The following is a 24,995-nucleotide window of genomic DNA, read 5'->3' as shown; positions in this document are numbered from 1 at the left end:
ACAACTCCTTATCATATGTAGGATAATTTACAACAGCACCATTAAAAGTTTCAGAATGAAAAGCAATAGGCTTACCATGCTGTAGAAGAACTGCACCCATAGCATAATCACTAGCATCAGTTTGTATCTCAAATGGCTGTCTCAAATCCGGTAATGCAAGGACTAGAGCTGAACTAATCTTCTCTTTCAAAGATTCGAAAGCTTTTTGCTGCTTGCCTCCCCATTGGAAAGCATGCTTCACACTTGTCACTGCATGCATAGGAGCTGCTATAGAAGAGAAGTTAGAGATAAACTTCCTCCAATATTGAGCTGCACCCAAAAAACTTCTTACCTCTGTTATGGATTTGGGAGTAGGCCACTTCACAATAGCCTCAATCTTAGCAGGATCAATTCTCAAAGCACCTCCTCCTACTATGTGTCCCAAATAAACCAAAGAAGTCTTTCCAAATTCACACTTTGACATTTTAAGAAATAACTGATTCTTCTTCAAAACATCAAGTACTTTTCTAACATGCATGACATGATCTTCTCTAGACTTGCTGAAAATTAAGATGTCATCTACGTAGACAATAACGAAATCATCAAGAAAAGGACGCAAGACATCATCCATTACTTGCATGAAAGTTGCAGGTGCATTGCACAAACCAAACGGCATCACAAGCCACTCAAAGAGTCCTTGTTTGGTTTTAAAAGCTGTCTTCCAAATGTCACTTTCTTCAATTCTTACTTGATGATATCCACTGTGCAAGTCTAGCTTAGTGAAATATCGAGCATCTTTCAGCTGGTCTAGCAAATCATCTATCCTTGGGAGTGGGTAACGATTCTTTACCGTTATCTTGTTCAAGGCCCTGAAATCAACACACATACACCAAGTGCCATCTTTCTTTGGAATCAATACAATCGGTGACCCACATGGAGAAGTACTTGGCCTTATGAAACCCTTGTCCAACAAGCCCTTGATTTGCTTCTTTATTTCAGCATTCTCCATAATAGACATGCGGTACATGCCTATGTTTGGAAGAGGACAATCTGGATGCAAATGGATTTCATGCTGAATCTCCCTCTTAGGAGGCAAACCTGTTGGCTCCTGAAACATCTCATGATATGCATCAACTGCATCATACAGATCTGATTTAAGTTTTGGATCACAATTGTCAAATGACTCATGATTCACATCAACCTTGGGCTTAATCATAAGAAGAACAAAATTCTTACTTGAATTGACTAGCCTTTTTACCTGTCCTACATTCACCATCGCTATATTTGTCTTCTTGCGATGAGCTCTAACAATGAACTCCTTGCCATCTTTGAACAGATGATATTTGTTTTCATGGCGATGAAAGATAGCTTTCCTGTCAAACAAGTAAGGACTTCCAAAAACAATTCCTGCTATATCAAAAGGTACCACATCAAGTTCAACTGTGTCAATAAAATCTGCAGTAATTGCAAAGTGCAATGTGCACTTTCTTGAAACTTGTAAATTTGCATCCTTGCAAATCCATCCAAGTGGATATGGCTTCGGATGTGGAACGGTCTCAAGTTTAAGCTACTTTACCAAGTCCTCTGATATAAGGTTTGCTTGTGACCCACTATCAAAAAATGTGTCAATTTTAGTATGTTTTGAAATCACCCTCACATGAAACAGTTCAATTCTTTCTTCCTCATTAGGAGCTTGTACATGGCAGTTTGAGGTACTAGTGCTGGCTTGAGTTTCAATTTATTTTTCCTTCAAGTTTTTCAAACCCATGGCTGTAATTTTGGTTTCATCACCTAAATCTTCCCCTAAATCTTGTGATGTAGATGTAGTAGCAGCAGTTTTCTGTTTCCCTTTGGATTTGTTAAATTGAGGTCTTTTTTCAGGATATAATTTCCAACTGTTTTTCTCCTCATGACCTGGTTTAGAACAGTGTTTATAGATCACTTTCTCACTCTCCTGTTTGACAGATGCATTCTTTTTGCCCTTTCCCTTGGAGGTTTTCTCTTTGTTTTTCCCCTTGGGGGGCTTGTTTCTACCCTCTTCAAATGTGTTTTTTCCCATTGCCTCTAAATGGGTAGCTTGGACACAAACCTCGTCCAGGCTAGTAGGGTTAAACATCAAGATGGTGTGTCTAAGGTAGCTATGCAAGCCACCGATGTATTTAAGCAAGGTTTCTTGGTTCTGTAAATCTACCCCTAACAAGAGAGCTCTTCTCCTCAATTCTTGGGTGTAGTCTTGGACACTCTGACCCTTAAGTTGTCTGAAATTTTGCCAATTCATAATGGCCTTCTGCATGTGAGCAAGAGGATAAAACTGTTTTTTAATGGCTAACAGAAATTTAGGCCATGTTAAGGTAACCTTACCAAATTTCTTGATCTCCTCTTTAGTCTTGGCCTCCCACCAGACCAATGCTGCTCCATCCATTCTCAAAGAAGCCAACTGAATCTTTGTGGCATCATCATGCATATTTTGGATCCTCAAGTAAACTTCCAACTGCCTAATCCAGTTGTCAAGCTTTTCTGCATTCACTTCAACATTAAACATAGGTAATTCGAATTTTACATCAAGCTTCAAAAAAGGACTTTTTCCAGAGGATCTATGCTTATGAACAGAAGAAGACGAAGATGAAGAGGAAGAAGGTGAAGATGGGGGTGGTAGATCACCATTTCCTCCATGTCCTTTCTTGGAATGATCATCATCTTTCTTACCTCCTGAAGAGCCCTCTCCTTCATGTGGATGTTTGGACCCTTCTCCAGCCAATTTCTCATTTCTTTCTTGGTACAATATCCTCACCATTTCAGTGAGGTCCAAGAAAGCCTTTCTGGAGACTCTTTCTTCTTCTCTTGGATCTTTCTCTGTAGGAATTTCTCCTTCATGTTCAGACATCCTTGAAGCTTCTGTTGAGACTCTTGAGGGTGAAATTGAAGGTGGAGGTGATGGCTCTCTGGCCTTCCTTGACTAAGGATTCTCTCGTTCTCTAGTCAACTGTCCTTCCCCTCTTTTGAGTTTCAACCTGGTAAGCATCAATACTTTGCAAGACAGTTAGAAGATCTTTGCACAAAAATCCTGGGCTCTGATACCAACTTGATCTGAATTTGAAACTACTTGAAATTTGTTTGCAAGGTATTCAATTCAGAATTAAACATGTTTAAAAGATTTCCATGTCTTGCAGAAAGAAAACACATGAAATTTTCAGCTGTTCATGACCCATTTAAGCATAGCGGAGTTATTTCCTTTTACTATTTAACACATTAAAATGAATTTGTTCTGCAAAATAAATCAACCACAAATGCAAAAGAAGTTGATAAAGCAGTTCACCCCCTCCGGGGCTACGTCTGTTGGGTCCAAAGCTCCCAACCGGGCTTGTCCTTGTTTTTATTAAATGCTCAAATTGAAAATAAAGCTGAATAGAAGCATCTACAAGAGAAATAGATGGTAAAAATGGATTCAGAACACTCGAATCCTTCAAGATTGACTATTGGATCACCTCCAATGGATACCTGCAACCCTATACAGTCTTCACAAAACTGGGCCCTGGTGGCTCCTAGAACTTTCACGGCTCTAAAACCTCTGCAAATGACCTCAGATTGCTGTAAGAGCTCCACTAATGGCTTCATAAGGTCGAAAATACCCAAAATCAAAAACAAATTCATCCAAAACCGACTTTCCTAGCCAAAGTTATGGCCATTTAAAGTTTCTCCAGTTTGCCCCTAGAAAAACTCCAGCTAACTTTAGTTAACTCCAGATAGCTCCGCCAATTATGGCGGGTCCGCCAAATTTGGCGCTCCTGCCAAAATTCCGCCAACTTAACTGCAGTTACATTTAATGTTTGGTGGTTTCCTCGGATTTCGTGCCTGGTGGAATATTCCTTTTTTAATTTTTTTTGAAAAATTAAAATTTCTAATGTTATGGACAAATTCTTCTTTTTGCCATAACTTCCTCATACGGAGACCGTTTTTCGAACCGTTTGCGGCGCCAGAATCGGAAAGACGAGCAATTTCCAGTCATTCAACTTTGAACTAGTTCTAATCACTTTAAATTTTTAGAATTTTACGACACTTAGGACATGAGCACCTGATCATGGAGCACATGATTTATTATTTGAGTCGAGGCTTGATATGTCCTGAACTTCGCTATTCTCCTGTTGAGAAGTTGGCTTTGGCAGATATCCATGCTATCCAGTGGCTCCACCATTATATCTTTCTACGCAAAAATTTTGTCTTAGCGGCGGTCAATCCATTCCAATTTGTTCTCAGTAGGTGAGTGATTGGGGGCAAATATAATCAATGGATAGTCATTTTACAAGAATTTAGTCTCGAGTTCTTGTCCGCCAAGTCTAAGAAATCTATGGTTTTTGCGGAGTTAATTTCCGAGCTGCCTTGTGGAGAGGATACTGTTTATGAGGAAATTTTTCCCGATGAACATTTATTCCTCATCTCTTCACTCGACCCTTGGTATGGAGATATCGTTGTATATCTCCAGACTTCAAAGTTTCCCTCTACTTTCTCTAAGGATGAACGTCGAAAATTACGTCACCAGGCCAAGAACTATGCCATCATTGGTGATACATTATATCATTGAGAGGTTGATTCAATCCTTCGTCGCTATTTAACCCTAGAGGAAGCAGAGTCAGTGCTCAATGACTACCACAATGGAGCTTGTGGTGGTCATCCTTCAAGGCTTGCTATAGCCCAGCGTATCTTGTGTGCCAGCTATTTTTGGCCTTCGCTCTTCAAAGATTGTGTTGAAGCGGTCAAACGTTGTCACCCCTGTCAAGTTTATACTCAAAAGATGTGTGCACATCCAGCTCCTCTTTTTCCCGTTGTCACTATCGGTCCTTTTACTAAGTGGGGTATTGATTTTACAACTTGTAATCCACCTTCAGCAGTGAATCACAAGTACATTATCGTGGCCGTAGACTACTTCACGAAGTGGGTTGAGGCCATGCCCACTTATAAAAATGATAGTGAAATAGTGGCATTGTTCCTTTTTAATCAGATTATCTCAAGGTTCGGTATCCCGTGGGAGATTGTCACTGACCATGGCAGTCATTTCCAGAACTAACTAATGTCTGAATTGGCTCTTAAATTGGGTTTTTGACAATAGTACTCGTCTCCATATTATCCTCAAGCCAATGGACAGGTCGAGGCAGTGAACAAAACCCTTAAGACGATCCTGCAAAGGACGATCGACAAAAATCAGTCCAATTGGCATCCTATGTTTTATCCGGCTCTTTGGGCATACCGAACCTCCATAAAGACTACTATAGGTTTTACACCTTTTCAATTAGTTTATGGGATGGAATCTATCTTTCCTGTTAAATGTGAAATTCCATCTCTTAAGTTAGCTATTGAGCTCCTTCCAGAGACCTCTAGTCTTGAAGAGCACGTCCTCCATTTGGAACATCTTGATGAGCAGCGTCGAGATGCCGCCACAATCAATGAGGCTCATAAGAAAAGGGTTAAAACTCAGTATGATAAATCTATCCATCCTTGAGTCTTTTCTGAAGGTGACCTTGTCTTGGTCTATGACCAAGATAAGGACACCTTGGGAGTAGGCAAGTTCAAGCCTATGTGGTACGGCCCCTTTATAATTAAACGAGTTCTAGAAAAAGGGGCATATGAGTTAATTGATTTTGAAGGAAACAAGTTGGCAGAGCCCTGAAAAGGGATCTACCTCAAGAAATACTTTGCTAAAGTAGCAACTAGGCAATGGCTTCTTTGTACATCTTGTATGTTTGTACATATCTCATCGGGAGTTTTTTGATATGAACACTTTTGGTCTGCTGTGGCAAGTGTTGATGGATGACTTGGTCTATTTTGGATTCGTCGATGGTGCTAGTCGGCATGCTGAGAACCTCGCTTCCACAGCTTGGGTAATCTACTATCCAACTGGTCAGTTGATGGTGTCAAGGGGAGTATGCATTGGTCCCGCTTCAAATAATATGGCTGAGTATACTGTCGTCATTAATTTACTATCCGAAGTAATTTCTTATGAAATCGATTCGTTGGTAGTCTATCTTGATTCACAATTGATAGTGTCACAATTGAATAACATTTATCGGGTAAGGGATCCATGTTTATATCGCTAGTATTTAAGGGTGAGGTTGTTGCAAAGATCATTTACTTACATTAATTATTTGCACATTCCAAGATCTCATAATTGGTTAGCTGATTCTATCACTAATCAAGCATTAGACTGGCACATCATTCATTCATCACAATAAAATCAAGCATCAAAAAGTCGAACTGTATATATCTATATATATATATATATATATATATATATATATATATATATATATATATATATATATATATATATATATATATATATATATCATAAAATGTCTTGAGTTTACATAAGCGTTTCCAAAATAATATACAAAAATTGGGACTCAAATGCCCATAATCATGTCCAGTACATCTAATGCCCCAACTTAGGATGAGCGGCTAAGTATGCAATTACTGCTTTGGCCACATGCCTAAGAGTGCGAACCCAGTCTCATGGCATGAATACCACATGACACTGCATGTCTATATGGAGATCCTCTACAGCCTCCATCCGTACTCGGTGAGTTAGTCTCACCAAGTGTCGCTGAACTGTGTGTAGAAGTCGCTCTGTCTTCGCAGCCGCCTCTTCGGCACCTCGGCCGTGACGTCCATGCCGTGGTAACCCATCTCGTCGCACTGGCCCAATATCTGGAACATAATCATCATATTATTCATTTGAATCCTATCAAAAATAATTTTCAAAATTCATTTTTATATTTGAAAAATCATAAAAAATCATAAAAATCAAAAAATCAAAAAACATTTACCTATATCACCCCATGCTACGGTTGGTGGTAAAGCTAGATCTGGATCTCCTCGGAAGTCTAGCCAGCATAAGGGTAGTCATCTACAGCAATGATCTGCTGCTCCCAGTAGGAGAAGAAGTCATCATCGAATGCAGTCCATGGAACGTCCCCACCTCCTAGTCGTTTCATCAAGTCAGCCCACCTGCCCATCCGTGGATCTCGTGGGGTACTGATTGAAACTGATACTCTAGGACGGAGTGCTAGGACCCTCTCAAAGAAGAAAGAGCACAAAATAGTTCCATACCTGAATTTTTTAGTCTGCCCCATCTTCACAGAAGTCAGATGGCTCTTCAGGTTGGCTAGAAGAGGAGTACACCAGTCAAATACAGTGTGAGACAGTCTACTGCCAAGCTCATGGCTAGCCGTGAAGCTTGCTGCAAGGAAACTGATCCGTTCACTCTATCTATAGTGAACAGGATCATCCTCAGTGATAAACTCTTCACATGCTTGATTGGAATTTGACTTGCAACCTTTTTTGGATGACCTGGGCAATATATATGCACGTAGTCCTCAATAGAGAGACTATCGTGATCTTCCCATGGAATGTACTACCTCTCCCCTCCAAGAAAGGCTTGTGATGAAATAAATATCTTCAACCTCTATCTTGAGTGGCATCTGATCAATCATAAATGAGTCATCTTTGATGCTTCAATAGTGAATGAGCATTTCGAGCAGGCGAGTGTTTGCTTTCATATTTGGCATTTTAAAGAACTTTAGCAAACCGCATCCTCTTAAGGCATCCAAGGCATTAGGATCATTCATAACCTCATCATCCACTAAGGCATTCTCTCTTTCTCTCCAAGTGACTGGCATCCTGAAGAAAAAACAAATTTGGGCCATTAGATTTTTGTTTTGAATTTTTCGCGGTGTATACGAGGGTCCGTTTCATACATAGTCACGTCTAGGGCCTACGTATATGTGGGTTGCACATAGCCAACCCGCGTATACACTGTGACAAATTTTTTGGCAATAATTCAACGGTGAAACTTGAATTAAAAATTCTAAAACCAGTCACAATTGAATGCAAGATAAGTTTAAGAGTTACCTGGTGATGTTGGGAAGATTTGAATGGTCGAATTTGGCGAATGGTAATGCTTTCTCCTTTTACTTCACTCCTTTGCTCTCAAATCAAAACGGTGATAATGGTGAGTCAAAAAACTATTTTATAAGCTTTGAAAATGGTAAATTTTTTCAAAACTTGTTTTTTTTTGTCTCATGTAACTTTTAACTTAGGATCTTGGAATGTCGAGAATGGTTTGATTTTCAGTACATTTTGGACACTTTTTCGACAGTTTCAAGACGGTTCCATGACTACTGACCCATCATTGTAGATATCGTTTTCTCACTAGCATATAGGTTAGCGAAGCCATTTTTTCCGTTGCATTATGCATACTAGCCTCCATTTGTTAATACACTTGCCATAGGGTCGATCCCATCATGTTATGGTTCGTAAACCATCTTCACTCGCCGATTTTTAAATCATGACACGATGGTAGAGCCATCCTTTTCATGGGCATCGTAGTTAGCACCTCACTGACATTTGTTGCCCATGTTGCTTCGATTTGAGTAGGCTCGGGATTCCTCTATAGTCCCGCCATGACTTATGCGATGAAGACTCATTCCTCTTTGCTTCTTCACTTCGTTCTAGCCTTATACCCTACAGGCTCTTTTGTGTTGAGTTGTACTACTGCATTGCATTTTGACCATTTGCACCTTTTGGCCTTGAGCCGGCTTCACTTGCACTCATGTTTAAGCCAACTTTTGGCCATGTCGACTGCAAAATCAAACTTGCATGCCCTTAACTTCTACAACTTGACACACCTTGACCTGTGGAAGGAACACACTTTGAGTGTCTTTGACCAGTTTTCACCTCCCTTCATTGAGCATAGGATTGTTCCAATCCCAGGAACTGGATCATCTGTTTCACCGACACTCGTTATTTCCACTGTACTATAGCATTCTTTTATTATTTTTCTAGCTTAAAGAAAAAGACAAAAAAATTATATATTCCAAAAAGAGTGGGAACGGGACAATATTTCCATTTATTGTTGGCAGTTAGAGTCAGTCATGTCGCCCTTGAACAAAGCACTCAAAACAAAGTCTCCTCCATTTGGGTAGGATTTAGTTTGGCTTAGGTACACCTTAACCTTGTTATTGAGTCAATTCTCCCCCGATTGGTTATCTCTTCCAATCATATGGAGGGTTCGTTCGTGCCTCCTACATGATGAACTTATATAGAGTCATCATATGCTGCCACATAGTCACATTGAGTTGTGCTTTTGTTCAAGGGAAGTTATCCTGAGTCGACCTCTCTGCGGTATCTCTTGACTCATTTTTCAGTCGGCCATTCCTGGTTGTCAGTGTCTTGTCTATCATCACATTAGCTATATTGGTCCTTTACTCGTGCCAGTTTGAGAAGGTCTCCATTGACTTCTTGCTGGTGGGTCTTGTCCTTATTGACGACGACATCTTGCTCTGAGGACAGGCCTAGAGCCACACCCTAGCCCTATTTTCATTATTGATAGGTCACCTTGTGCTTAGCATTGATCAGTATCATGGGTCTTTAACTGAGTGGTTTCCCTTGTGTTTGACATCAGCTTACACTATCAAACATTGGGATTCGTGCAATACCTTGGTTTCCATTTGACCCTATTGGTGGATACCTCGCCTCTGTGTCAGCTTTCATTATTGGTTGGTTCATAGGGTTTCTATTCTGCGCTAGCCACATCTTGTGTATGCCGGAAATGTGCTTTGGTCGGGTTACTACATCTTTTTCGTCTGATTCCTTCCACATTATTGGCCTATGGGTTACACTCGTGCTAGATTGATGAAGGATTCCTTAATGCCTTCCTTCTAGCAGATCTTTCCCTATCAACTACGACTCATTGCTCTGGGGCAAAGATCAAGAGTCCATTTGGCAGTACCTTGGGGTTTGCAATCATTAGTGGCAGATCCTTCACTATCGATAGTGGGAAACCATCATTATCTCTTGATTGATAGATTCTTACAAGTGTTCGACTTAGCTCATCTATTCACACTTGTTAGATTGTACTGGGTACCTTGAAACTCATTATCATTATCGACCAGTAGTCTCACGTTTGTTAACGGTATACATCAATGACCGGTAATCAAACGATTTCTCACATGGTCAACTTCAGATCATTTATTCCCATGGTGTAGAAATGTACCACAGTGGTTGGTGAAGACCTCAGGTTGCATTAGCATTCATTGGTTTACTTGACAGTTTCTCCTGTTGCTACTAGTTAATACCACTCCACCTTATATGTTACAGTCACTCATGGTGACATTCTATATGCTAGCACCTGAGTTTGCAGTGTAGTACCATCTTACTCCATCATGTTCATTTGGTACTTTTGGGATCAGTCTTTGATATCAGTGATCCGCATCATCCTTCAGCATCGTTGACATTCTTATATGTGATATTCAAACATGTACTTGTTCGATCATGATCAGATGATCCATTATGTACTTTCCAGTCTTTTATACTTGTATACTAAGTGGATCCACTTGTACTTGATATACGGACATGCTTTACTTTCTCTAAGCATGGGTATGCCTGCCTCAGATAGTGTTTCTTTCTGATCTTCTTTTGTGGCCTGGCAGGCTGAACTTTGGTGAAGTCCTTCTCTGTTTTTGATAGGTTTCCTTTCCATGCACTTACTTAATACATTTCGGCCATCATGTGCCACTTCTGACCTCATATATTAGGGGGAATCTGTTATAGCTCCAAATCTCACTCTTGATGTTTGTGATGTTGCACTCATGGCCTAGGGAAACCCCTCCTTCCATACCTGGTCCAAATACTTAAAAAACAGTGTTTTACTCCCTATACGCGACATTGCCCTGAGCTAAACATGTGTGTACACTGGTCTGTGTATATCCAACCCACGTATATGTCTTAAAACACTTAAAAAAATAAATCTCCTTAATTTCGGGCAGAGATCATGGGTTTTACCTGTTGATTACCTATTAGTGCCCATGGCCCAACTGTTCCCAATGAATTCCCAACTAAAAAACTACTTTGGGAGAAGTATAAAAAGGCTTTAATGGGAAGGCCTAGGGAGGAGAGAATAGAGAGAAAAATCACTCTACAGAGATTATCCCTGACTAGGTCTAAAGATCCTTGTGCTTCCAGCACTTCCCCCATTACAGGAAACCCTTGTTTCCTTGAGTTATGATGTCTTTCCATTAGTTGAGATATACTTGAGTGAGTTATGGAAGGAGATTGTTGAAGGCTTGAGATTGGACTAATCTGGAGGACAACTCCACTTGCAGCCTGCGAAAGAAAGACTCAGGTGAAATCATTCCTTTCTGTACTTTAGTTATCTATAATAAAAGAAACACTTGTCTTGTTCCTGATATAAATCTTCTTCATGTTTATGATATCAATTTCATGATTTACATATGAATGGTTGTTTCAATTGTATAACTAACTACCTTTCAATATGCTATGAAGTTGATTTCTTTATGATGCTTGGCACATATACTATTGTGCTTTCTTGAATTGATTGTTTTGTAGGTTGAAGGATCGAAAGGAACTCCAAGAGGGTTTGGACCTTGGCTAGATCTACCCAAATGAAGGACCCCCAGGTGCACCTCTCTTCGTGTAGTTTGTTTATATTAGCATCATCGCCGTGTGGAATGCTTGCTTTTCTTTATATATAACCCCTGATCTGCTAGGGTATTGACCCAAGACCCTAGGGGACTTTGTCCCTCAACACATGGGCCCCATTTTTGTAACCTAGTTGGTAGTTCCAGATAATGTTCCATTTATTTTTTATGCCTTCTTTCCATCCATAGTTTGACATAATCCACACAGTTGCAATTCTCAGATTGAATACTTCACAAATGAAGAGCTTTGAGTTTTTGTCACCAAAGCTCAGATAGTTGAAGAACCTCATCATTATTTGCTTTCCATTTCTCCCCATTCCCCTTATTCATCACCACACATAGAATCCCTCTCTACTACCATTTCTGAAATCCCACAGGCTATAGGAAACCCTAATACTGATGAGGCTAGCATGGAAGTTGATTCCATTATTCAGGACATTACATAGCAAACCCTTGAAGCCTTAGATGTGCATACCATGCTTGTTACTACCACATTTGTAGCTGCACCTGATGAATTATTGCTAGCATCCTATCCATATCTTTCAGCCACCCAGATTGTGCAACTTAGTCAAAACCCTTACTATTTTTGCAAAGTTTTGAGCATTGTTGCACAAGATCATGATCTTGTTCCTTTATTACCTTTGTCTATTGTTGACCAGATTCATGCTCAGTTTCATGAAGAATAGAGCCACAAACGTGATATTTCACTGCATGATCACTCCAAGAATTTTGTTGCTAGTGGTCAACCTTTATAGGCTCAATTTACTTTGCCTAATGATTTCTAATCTGATAATCTTAAAAATTGGTCCTCTTCCCAATTATTTAATCTTATTAAAGTCACTTCTTTCCATGTGGAAAATCATCACAACTCTTTAGCCTTTGAATATGAATAACAGTAGCAACAACTTCTTGTTGTCACGGTTGAATGGGATCAATTGTGTAGTGAGAAAGAACATTTGGAGTGACAGGTTGAGGAAATAAGAACTAAGTTACAGAGAATGTGGCCCAGTGTTATAGACATTGTCTAAGATGCTCTTAAGGATTTCTCTAGGTGTTCCCTGTCTGAATTTTGTGACCACATTATGACTGCATACATTGAGCTCATTACTGCTAATCAAGAATTGAACCATACTATTGAGATTGTTCATAAAGAACTTCTGGATCCCATGACTCAGTATAATGCTAATATTGAGAAAAAATTGGTTGATGGTTATTCCCTTAGAGATTCTCTTCACCAACTCACTGATGATGCATAGGAGGTCTTCTAGCAAGTCCAAGATTGGGTTAGTCTACTTGTGAAAAAAATCAACCCTTATATGAGTTGTGATAACAGATGCACCAATTCTCTAATTAAATATTAGCCATTGTTGACTTTACTCAACAACAAGAAGTGTTTTCCAAGTTGATGCATTAGAGAAGTAGATCCACCAATTAGAAGAGGACTCGCATGAAGCCAAGGTTATGCAGCGGGATCTTTGACCGCCTGCTCAAAAACACTTCTTCCACTTGCACCAACTCATTGTTGAAGTTGATAACTAATGGAAAGTTGTGGTGAGTGCATGGAAAAACAAGCAACTGTTAAGAAAACTACTCACTTTCTTTATCAAGCCACTAGGATTATGGATTTATGGAAATCTGTTATGGATTCCTTCTATGCTTTCAAAGTTAGAGTCATACAAACATTACATGAGTTGGGTCCCTTGTTTGAAGGAGAACCAATGACACAATAATGGGAGGCATAAGAAGAGGTACCACAACAACAAGTAGAAGAAGAAGTGACAATAGAAGATTAACTAGAGGACGATTCAATGGACTGTGGTCAGGGCCTATTGGGTCCTTCATTTTTTAACAAAAAATTTGGAAAATTTTTATCAAAGTTTTGGTTGGAAAAGAGTCACAGAAGGCATTGTCGGAAAAGGTGAAGTAAATGGCTAAAATAACCAAACACTAAGAATAATTGGAAAGAAGCGGCAAAGAAAACAAAAAGAAGTTACATTGGATTTTGCAGAGACCATAAAAGAAGGATAGTTGCACTGGAATTTGAAAAAATCAAAGGCGATAAGGACCAAAACACCCAAATTTTTTCAAAGTGGACTAGACCAAGCAAGAGGGATCAAGGAAATAAAATCTACAAAAAGTTTGAAGAGAGATGGTAGAAAGATATTTTTCTAGACCATATGTCAAGATGTTGTTGGTATTCTATTGGAAGGACTTCTGATTTTTCTACTCTTTCTCTGTACTATGTATTGTCATATTCTGATCTGATAGTGATCCCAACTCCTATGCCTTATGAAGAGATTTTTGTAATGTATTGATCTGGTTTTTAATGGAAAGAGGTGTTGTGGGAATTATTTATGTGTCTGACTGATGATAGTTTATTTTGCCTCTCAAATTTTTTAAGATTATGATTCTAATTGTTTTTATGTTATTACTTATTATATAGTGTTTTGTCCTATTTTTTATTGCACAGAATGTGTTCATGTGAGATTTGATATGATTTCAATGAGTAATAGATTATTTGTTAAGTTTTTCCTCGATGCTATTCTAAGATCCCTTATTTTTTTGTTAAGCCTTGGTACGCCTCAGGTGAGATGCCTCTCTTATCAAGGGAGGTGAAAATGTCAGCGGATTGCTAGACTATGACGGGCTTCTTTGTTGGCACCCTGTGTCCGAACCTAGGTCTTTATTTGTTAAAATTTTAAGCCAACATTACATATATATGTAATTTAAGATTTATTTACTATAGACATGGTTTATATTATTTCTTAATGCATTATTATTATTCCTTTTTCTTTTATTTATTTATTGTGACTATGTGGTTGTGTTGTGGATATTGTTTCTCATACACTTTAAACTTGATATGTATATATATGTATATATATGCATCCTTTGTTAAAACTAATAATTTTTCTTCTTCATACCAGTACTAAATTTGTTTGTTCTTTTGCAGTTATTTGGAGAAGGGCGAAGTCTATAACCATTTCAAGGTGACTATAAACCAACCTTTAAACCACTATTTCATTACTATATATTTTTATACTTTTGTCATGATCAATTACTAATTGCTATCATTGTTCCCTTTTTGTTTCTATAGGTAACTTCTCAAAACACCAGTTGGATTAGCATTTTCCTTCGATGTTTCTAGTTTCTTTAGGAATTACTCCTTCAACCCATAGGACATTCGAATACCTTTTCCAAGTTGAATGATCCAAACCTTTGGTTTCTTATTCTATTTGGATGTGAATGTTATCCCCGAAGTCGAACTCCAAAATGTTTGGTTATGAAATATTTAATAGCTAATGTATTTTCTTCCTAAATGGAAGTAACTTAAAGGCTCAAGGCCTCTCCTGTAATAAGAATTTCTTTGGAATTCCATTGTTTTGTTAGTCGTAAGTTCTCTTATTTTTATGCAATATATTTAAGGGTTATATACAACCCGTACAGTGTTATCTACACACAAACTCTGAGTCATTCGACTCTGTACAATTATAAAGTGAATGTATACATGTATAATAACCATATTTTCTTTTCATCATATTCAAGTTGTCTTTTATTTTGGAAAAATTGAACATGAATTCAACTTCATTGTAAGTCTCTTACTATCTAGTCTAATCCTATATATATTTAAGAGAAATAGATTTACATTGTTTATTTATATCTTTCAAAATTTGAATGAGTTCCCTTTGAAAGAAAATTGTTCTTTGAAATGTATACATTTTTTGTATAGATTTCTACTTCCAGTGTAAGTCTTTGTATGTATTTTCTTTGTAATTTTGGATGTATTATATATGGACTAAGTTCTTGAACTTATATAAGCGAGCATATATAGACTCTTATACTTTGAGAAAATACATAAATTTACTCTGTACACCAAATACAAATTTACATAAAATCCATGACTATATATATATATATACTTGGCTACATGTCAGTTTCTGCATACTAATTCCCATACAAAGATGCTAGGAATAAAATAACAAAAGATAATTTCTTCTATCTAACCACTGCAAGATTTTTGAATATTCAAAGTTCAGATATCATTATTTCTAGTAAATAACATAACCTATATCTTTCTTTAGAACACATTAAAATTTTACATAAATGAAGAGTTCAGAGTACCGGCTTGAAATTTATGTTTGAAAAACTATTAATTTAGTACTTGGATCCTCCCAACCTTGATACTGCTTCTCTGAAGATACCCCCCCTCCCCATGCACAGGTATAGAAATGCCTTTTGTTTTTCCTACTCCCTTTTAATTCTCACAATCTCCCAAGACATCGTGAGTCCTTTCAGCAAGAAGACACAAGATAGGTACATACTTGCATTACCCATCTACCACTCATTTTGGTAGTTGGTAACTACCTCCACCTCACCAACATGTGGCAGGTAGTTACTAGCTCATTAATAAGCATTTATTTCCCACTCCCAAAGAGACTATCATGTCTTTTAGAGAAACAATAAATTGGCCAATTCCATAAATTCAAAATAAATATAATCATCCAAATTAGATGTTTAAGACTTATTACTGGGTAATTAATATTCACCAAGAATTTGCAGTATCATATCTTTCAACCAAGTGTGCTCTGACATTAATTTTCTAGCCCTCTTTATTTACTAAAAACATTTTAAACACATATTTATAGTCATTCATTATTGGTAATAAGGTACTGAGAATTAAATTCTTCATATGTCATTCAAACTTTAAACATTAAAAAAGAAACACATTTATACAATTAATTACATAAAAACCTCGAGTCAAGGGATGTCACATGAGAATACGTCAAGTTTAAGCCTATATCAAGTTGTTTCTTACATATCTTTGGGGGTTGGTGCTTCCCATAGGTTGGTTCCTACAGATGTAATCAAAGATTGTAAAAGATAAGAAGATTTGTGGTTTTCTCCCACGAGGGTTTCCACGTATATTTGGTGTCCATGTGTATTGATGTGATGATTGATTTTTGATGCAGGAGCATCCAATTAGTGAGGCGACAACTGGACATGTTGTTTTAAGAATTCTTTTAAAGTTTACTTTTATGGTCATTTCTTTTCAAGAAGGCTGTCACAGCCAATGTTGTTACTTTTTATTTTTGAAAGTAAATAGATTAGGGAATAGTCTTAAATAGATTAATACTTGAATAACAGCAAAAGGGAATGTAACTGCAAATTGCAACTGCAGGTAGTTCCTCAACTGAATGAGGCTACCAGTAGCTTAAATACACAATCAAAAGATGAACCAAGGGTTGCTGCCAAAAAGGAGAATAGACACCAGAGAATGTAAACTCTAACAGAATATTTTAAAACAGTAAAGAGAAGCATTTCAGGTATCCAATAGTTGTTATTATGAATGACTGGTACTGTGTACAAAACTACTTACATGATTGAGGGACTATTAATGAGACTAAGCATCACATCAAGCAACTAAACACTGCAAGCGAATTCATTCAGGTACTTTACAAAAGCAAATCATTGAAATTCTTACAAGTAGGAGATTTATCATTTCTATAAATATATACACATATATTGCATAAACATTTGTTATAGCCAGAGACAGCATCCTGTAACCCAACACAGGTTCAAAGCATAAGGCATAGTGCCTTCCAAAAAATATACAATCGCCAAACAGTCCTCAGATATTTCATTGCAGACCAAGAAGGGTTTCTGTGACCCAAGACCAACTAAACAAACATAGACGGGACCACACTCAACAACCAGAGCCGAACTGCACAAAATCGCATTCAAGTTCTCAACCAAAATCTCAGTAGAGCCACGGACACCAATGACCAACTAACGACCCAGAATTTTTGACGGACAGACAGAACTGAGGACCAAAAAAAAACGAGACTTCGTCTCTATAAAAACCAACCTACAGGAACTGTATAAGATAAACAGGAAGGACCCTACCCGGTTCAAGTGGAGACTGGAACGGAAGAGTGAAGGAATAGAAACCGTCAAGGACCAAACCCTTGCTGCCACCACAGAGGAGTGAATCACCTGCACAGTCAAGAAACAACGATTAGAGAGGCAACATAACTAGTTATATGGAGAATAAACCGAGAGAAGGGTAAAGATGATTACCCTGAAGGTTACCTGAAGTGGAGAGCCAGTTCCATAGCCGAACCCAAGACCAACAACATTCGAGCCATGGCCACAGAGCCATGAAACCCTAGCTGCTCACAAGGAGCGAAATTGTTAGTAGAAGAAAAGCAAAGAGGGAGCCTGAAATCGGAACAGAGAGGTTACCTTGTGCTAGAGCCAAATGGTCACTAGGGAAGTCGGGCTGAGGACCTGATAAGAATGCACACCATAGTTACAGTCAAACGCAATAGAAACAAACCAAAAGTGCAGCAAACCGATTAAAACTACATAGAAATCACCGCATACCCAGGACGGCCATGAAGCCCAGCATTGTTTCATGAAACCACGCAAGAAGCAGCCACCAAACTCGTCAGTACAACATCTTAACATTACCCAGTAACATAGAACCAGAGCCAAGACCAGAACTAGCAAACAGTGGGAGGCAGAGAGTCATTACCATCGAGCAGAAGGCACCAGGTAAGGGCACAGAGGAGCATAACGAAACTAGTAGCAACAATAACCAAGCTACAACCAAAACCCACACCATAGAACCATAACACGGAGACCAAGACAACCTCGAGAAGGTGGCGGAGTTAATGCTCCATTAAAACCTCACCAAAAACCCCAGGTGCATACGAGCGTGGGAAGGGATCACGTGGGCCAGTTGCCACGAAGGCATCCACCTCAGCTTTTGGGGTGAGTCATCAAATTTTGGTATCAGAGTAGTTCTTTCCTTAGGGAAGAAAGGAAAAATTATGGAGGTAGGAAGAAGGGGTAGAGGTAGAGCTATTCAGAGGGTAGCTAATGAAGCACTGTGTGAGGAAATTAGGATCCTAAGTGCTATATTAGTAGCAGTAGAAGCAGGGAGGTGCAGGGATCTAGAAGGTGGTGATGATAGTGAAGAAGAAGCTGTAGCTATGACAGATGGGTCCGATGAGGAAGGGCCAGAGATAAGATTGTTGAAATCTATTCTGTTAGCAAGCAGCAAACCGAAGCCTGAACTGTCAAACTATGATGGTAGTTTATCCGCTGAAGTATTATTGGACTGGATTAGCAAGTTGGATAAGTACTTCGAATGTGAGGAAATCAATGAGGATAGGAGGGTCAGATTTGCAGCTACAAAACTGAAGGGGCATGCAGCACTGTGGTGGGACAGTGTGTAGGCAAAGCGAAGGAGATCAAATAAGCCACCAATTAAAAAGTGGACCAGAATGATCGCCAAGATGAAAGGTAAGTTTTTACCTAAAGACTATCAGATTGCTCTATATAGACAGGTACAAAACCTAAAACAAAGAGCAATGATTGTGAAGGAATATACGGAAGAATTTTATAGAGTGAATCTGCAAGTGGGTTATGTCGAAGATACCCCAGAAAAGATAGCAAGGTTCGTGAATGGATTACGGATGGAGATACTGGATGAGATTAGTATTCTCTCTCCCAAATCTATAGAAGAAGCATATCAAAGTGCTTTAAAAGCAGAGGAGAAGATCACTAGGAGACAAAATGCCAGGAGAGGACGTGGATCCAGCCGAGGAAGGGGACAGTCCTTTGGCAGAGGCAGAACTGCCAGTAGCAGTGAGGAAGGCAGCAGTTCAAAAACTGTAGGGTCAACTGATAAAGAAGGTAACACTAGAGGGGGAAGGCCTTACCAGCGAGGGAGAGGTAACGACAGAGGTAGGGGGAATGCCTATCAGTGTTACAAGTGTCACAAATGGGGACATCGGTATTTTGAATGTCCTGAAAGTGATCAAGAAGGACAAACAGGAGCATATGTTGCTCAACTAGAGGAAGTTGAGGCCCCACCTCAAGAAGTGGAAAACATGCCTAAAACAGAGAGGCCTTGGTGTTGAACAAAATCTTGTTGAAGCCAGCTAAAGAGTTAGCTAACCAGACACAGTGGAAAGTCCTGTTCTAGACTGTGTGTAACTCACATGGGAAGTGGTGTAAACTAATCATTGATAGCGAAAGCACTGATAACTTAGTAGCCATAGAGATGGTAGAGAAAATGGGTTTAAAAATACTGAAACACCCAACCCCATACTGGGTGTATTGGTTACAAAAAGGGCATCAACTACTTGTTGATGAGCAGTGTGAAGTGGAATTTCATATTGGCAGGTATAAGGACAAGGTGACATGTGACATTATGCTGATGGATGTGTGCCATATACTGCTAGGTAGACCATGGCAGTATGACAGGAAGGTAGTGCACGATGGGAAGACAAACTGTTATAAGTTTGTGAAAGATGGGATCAAGCATACATTGGTACCCATGAAGGAAGAGGACACAACAGAGAGCAGTGGAACAAAGGCATTATTATTAGGAGGAAAAGAGTTCCTACAATAGATTGGAGATGATGGAATAAAGTTTGCAATTGTGCGGAGGCCGAGGATAGTGTTAATTCATACTAAACTTAAGGATTTGATGAAGGAAATTCAAGATATGTTATAGGAATTTAGCGATATAGTAGTAGATGATTTGCCAGATAAGTTACCCCCAAAATGGAGTATCAGCCACCATATTGATTTCATTCTAGGAGCTAGTTTACCCAACAAAGCTGCTTACCAAATGAGTCCAAAGGACAATGAGGAGATTAGGAAATAGGTACAAGAGTTGTTGGACAAAGGGTTGATTTGGGAAAGTTTAAGTCCATGTGCAGTTCCAACAGTCTTAGCTCCCAAGAAAGGAGGAGAGTGGTGGATGTGTACTGACTCTCAAGCAATCAATAAGATTACCATTAGATACAGGTTTCCTTTACCACGAATGGACGATATGATGGACTGCTTGAGTGGAGCAGCGTATTTTTCAAAGATTGATTTAAAAAGCGGTTATCATTAGATACGGATTCGAGAAGGAGACGAGTGGAAGACTGCTTTCAAAACCAATGAGGGCTTGTATGAATGGTTGGTCATGCCATTTGGATTGAGAAATGCACCTAGCACATTCATGCGCTTAATGAATGAGATGTTGAAAGAATATATTGGGAAATTCGTTATTGTGTGTTTGGATGATATCCTTATTTTCAGTAATACTAGGGAAGAGCATTTCCGACACATCAGGTGTGTCTTGAAAAAATTACAGTAGAATAAATTGTTGTTAAATTTGAAGAAATGTATGTTTTGTAAGAAGGAGTTGATTTAATTTGGATTCGTGATTTTAGAGAATGAATTAAAGATGGAACCAGAAAAGGTTGTAGCCATAGTTAGCTGGCCGTCCCCAAAAAGTTTATTTGAAGTACGGAGTTTTCATGGGCTAGCAAGTTTTTACCGGAAGTTTATAAAATATTTTAGTGGGATTTGTGCACCCATGGTGGACACTGTCAAGAAAGCAAATCAACCTTTTCATTGGACTGAGTCGGCTGAAAAGAGCTTTCAGCTGCTGAAAAAGAAGATCACTGAAAGACCCATTTTGAGGTTACCAGATTTCAACAAACTTTTTCAAGTTCATTGCGATGCCATTGGGACAGCCATTGGAGCGGTACTGAGTCAAGAGGATAAACCGGTGACCTATTTCATTGAGAAATTAAAAGAGAGTAGATAGAAATATACGTCCTATGACAAGGAATTCTATGCAGTGGTGAAAGCACTGAAACATTGAAGACACTACTTGCTGGGAAATGAATTTGTTCTACTTTCAAACAATTCTTCTTTGCAATATGTCATGTAGCAGCATAAGCTGAATCATAAACATGCGAAGTGGGTGCAATATCTCCAGAGTTTTAGGTTTGTGTTGAAACACATCAGTAGACAAGCCAAAAAAGTGGCAGACGCGTTAAGCAGAAGAAGTTTGATTTTATAGGAAAGCAGAGTGCAAGTGTTGGGCTTTGAACATCTCAAAGATCTGTATGAGACAGATGCAAATTTTTGGGAAGCATATGAGGCTTGCCAGAATCTAATGTTGAGAGACAACAGTTTGTGGTTAGATTATAACATACAGGAAGGATTGATTTTCAAGGGAGGACAATTGTGTATTCTAGAATGTTCAATGAGGGAGAACTTAAATAGTGGTGATCTAGCTGGACATTTTGGCATAGAGAAGACTTTGGACCAGGTAATTCATTTCTATTATTGGCTAAAGATGCGGTGAGATGTACAACAGTATGTAGCTAGATGTAAGATGTGTCAGCTGGCAAAGAGACACAGTCAAAATACGGGATTGTATACGCCCCTACCTGTTCCGGACAGGCCATGGGACTCAGTCAGTTTAGACTTTGTCTTGGGTTTGCCGAGGACACAGAAAGGGTATGATTCAATCATGGTAGTAGTGGATCACTTTACTAAGATGGCACATTTTATTCCTTGTAAAAAGACCAGCGATGCCACGCATGTAGCCCATTTATTCTTCACAGAAATTGTCAGACTGCATGGCTTACCAAAGTCTATTATTTCGGATAGGGACGTGAAGTTTACGGGCCATTTCTGGCAGACTTTGTGGAAGAAATTAGATACTAAACTGAACTTCAGCTCAGCTTATCATCCACAGACCGACAGGCAAACTGAGGTAGTAAACCAAAGTCTGGGAAATCTACTACGTAGTCTAGTTGGAGAGAATTCACGACAGTGGGATCGCGTACTCGCACAAGCGGAGTTCGCTTATAATGATTCACCCAACAGGAGTACAGGAAGAAGCCCTTTCCAAATCCTATACGGCATGCACCCCCATGGAGTGCACAAGTTACGAGATTTGGGTCGGTTGAAATAAAGGAGTGCTAACGAAGAAGATTTCGCCAAAATGATTAACGATCTTCATGAACAGGTGAAAGCTAAATTGTAGAACAACAACCAAAGATATAAGCAGAAGGAAGATTTAAAACGATGGGAAGTGCAATTTAATGTAGGAGACCTGGTACTAGCACACCTACGAAAGGAGAGGTTTCCTAAAGGAGAATATAACAAGCTTAAATTGAAAAAGGTAGTGTCTTGTCGGATGCTCTGGCAATTCTCTGCCAATGCATATGAATTGCAATTACCCCAGGGTATTGGGATCTCACCCATTGTCAATGTAGCAGACCTATACCCTTATATTTCTGCTAACACGGAGGACAGTTCAACAGGACACACACAGGACACCCAGGGAGACAAAGAGATAGGGACATGGATCAGACAGATGCCCCCAGCCAAGCCTTTGGAGATTGACCGAATACTTGAAACTCAAGTAGTTAGGTGGAGACGCTGAAAGGAGTACTTGCAGTACTTGGTTAAGTGGAAGGACCGTACAATTGAGGACACTTCCTAGTTGGATGTCGGACAGATTCAATGCGCCGGGTATTCAATTGAAGAGCTCATGGATAGGAGACATGAGTTTCATTCACCCCAGGAGCCTGATGTAGGAGCATCCAATTAGGGAGGCGACAGCGGGACATGCTGTTTTAAGAATTCTTTTAAAGTTTACTTTTATGGTTATTTATTTTCAAGAAGGCTGTCACAACCAATGTCATTACCTTTTATTTTTCAAAGTAAATAGACTAGGGAATAGTCTTAAATAGATTATGATCTGGATTTAAAGAGGAACGCAACAAATTACATAGATAACCATAAACACAGATATGCAGCGGAAATAATACTTCATTTCATTAATGTAAAATACTGAATATGGTTACAACAGTAATGGAAATAAACTAGCTAGGGCAATGGTAGCTATCTCTGAGAAGAGATGTGGTGGCTACATGCCTCTGAACTGTTCTGAACTATGTTACAATGAGGCTTGAAGGCCTATTTATTATTGAGAAACAATGGAAAACCCTTCACATCCCGAAACCTAACCCTAGAAGATGAAATGCCAAATTGTGGGCCCCGTTTGGGTAAATTGGTACATCAATTTCTCGGGGTCGTAACTTTGGCATACAATCTCCGTTTGACGCGTACGATAGCTCGTTAGAAATATCTATCCAAGTACTACCACTTTGGGAGGCAACATGGGTCCATGGATGCATGTTGCCCCAGATTCCCAAAAAACGTCGTTTAGGGCCTCAAAACGGCTCCGGAAGTTCAGGACCCGAAAAACTGCTAAAAATAGTAAATTGTGCTGCAATTTAGGAAACTAAAAAGACTGAAAGAGACAGTTGTGGGGGTCCAAATGGGATAGGTGGGTGGCCACCAACATCCACCTGGATCATATTAATACTTGAATAACAACAAAAGGGAATGTAACTACAAATTGCAACTGCAGGTAGTTCCTCAACTGAATGAGGCTACCAGTAGCTTAAATACACAATCAAAAGATGAACCAAGGGTTGTTGCCAAAAAGGAGAATAGACACCAGAGAATGTAAACTCTGACAAAATATTTTAAAACAATAAAGAGAAGCATTTCAGGTATCCAACAGTTGTTATTATGAATGACTGGTACTATGTACGAAATTAATTACATGATTGAGGGACTGTTAACGAGACTGAGCATCACATCAAGCAACTAAACACTACAAGTGAATTCATTCTGGTACTTTACGAAGGTACTTTACGAAGGTATCATTTCTATAAATATATACATATATATTGCATAAACATTTGTTATAGCCAGAGACAGCATCCTGTAACCCAACACAGGTTTAGAGCATAAGGCATAGTGCCTTCCAAAAAATATACAATCGCCAAACAGTCCTCAAATATTTCATTGTAGACCAAGAAGGGTTTTTGTGACCCAGGACCAACTAAACAAACAGAGACGGGACCACACTCAACAACCAGAGCCGAACTGCACAAAATCGCATTCAAGTTCTCAACCAAAATCTCAACAGAGCCACAGACACCAATGACCAACTAACGACCCAGAATTTTCGACAGACAGACAGAACTGAGGACCAACAAAAAAATGAGACTTTGTCTCTATAAAAACCAACCTACAGGAACTGTATAAGATAAACAGGAAGGACCCTACCCGGTTCAAGTGGAGACTGGAACGGAAGAGTGAAGGAATAGAAACCATCAAGGACCAAACCCTTGCTGCCACCACAGAGGAGCGAATCACCTGCACAGTCAAGAAACAATGATTAGAGAGGCAGCATAACCAGTTATATGGAGAATAAACTGAGAGAAGGGTAAAGATGAGTACCCTGAAGGTTACCTGAAGTGGAGAGCCGGTTCCATAGCCAAACCTAAGACCAACAACATTCGAGCCATGGCCACAGAGCCACGAAACCCTAGCTGCTCACAAGGAGCGAAATTGTTAATAGAAGAAAAGCAAAGAGGGAGCCTGAAATCGGAACAGAGAGGTTACCTTGTGCTAGAGCCGAATGGTTGCCAGGGAAGTCGGGCTGAGGACCTGATAAGAATGTGCACCATAGTTACAATCAAATGCAACAGAAACAAACCAGAAGTGTAGCAAACCGATTAAAACTACAAAGAAATCACCGCATACCCAGGACGGCCACGAAGCCCAGCATTGTTTCGTGAAACCACGCAAGAAGCAGCCACCAAACTCGTCGGTACAACATCTTAACATTACCCAGTAACATAG

This window comes from Pinus tabuliformis, chromosome 2_1 (assembly GCF_031772625.1).
Source record: "Pinus tabuliformis cultivar Carrire ecotype Pingquan chromosome 2_1, CPIR1, whole genome shotgun sequence".
NCBI classification, from domain to species: domain Eukaryota; kingdom Viridiplantae; phylum Streptophyta; class Pinopsida; order Pinales; family Pinaceae; genus Pinus; species Pinus tabuliformis.
Note: the sequence above shows the minus strand (reverse complement) of the source record.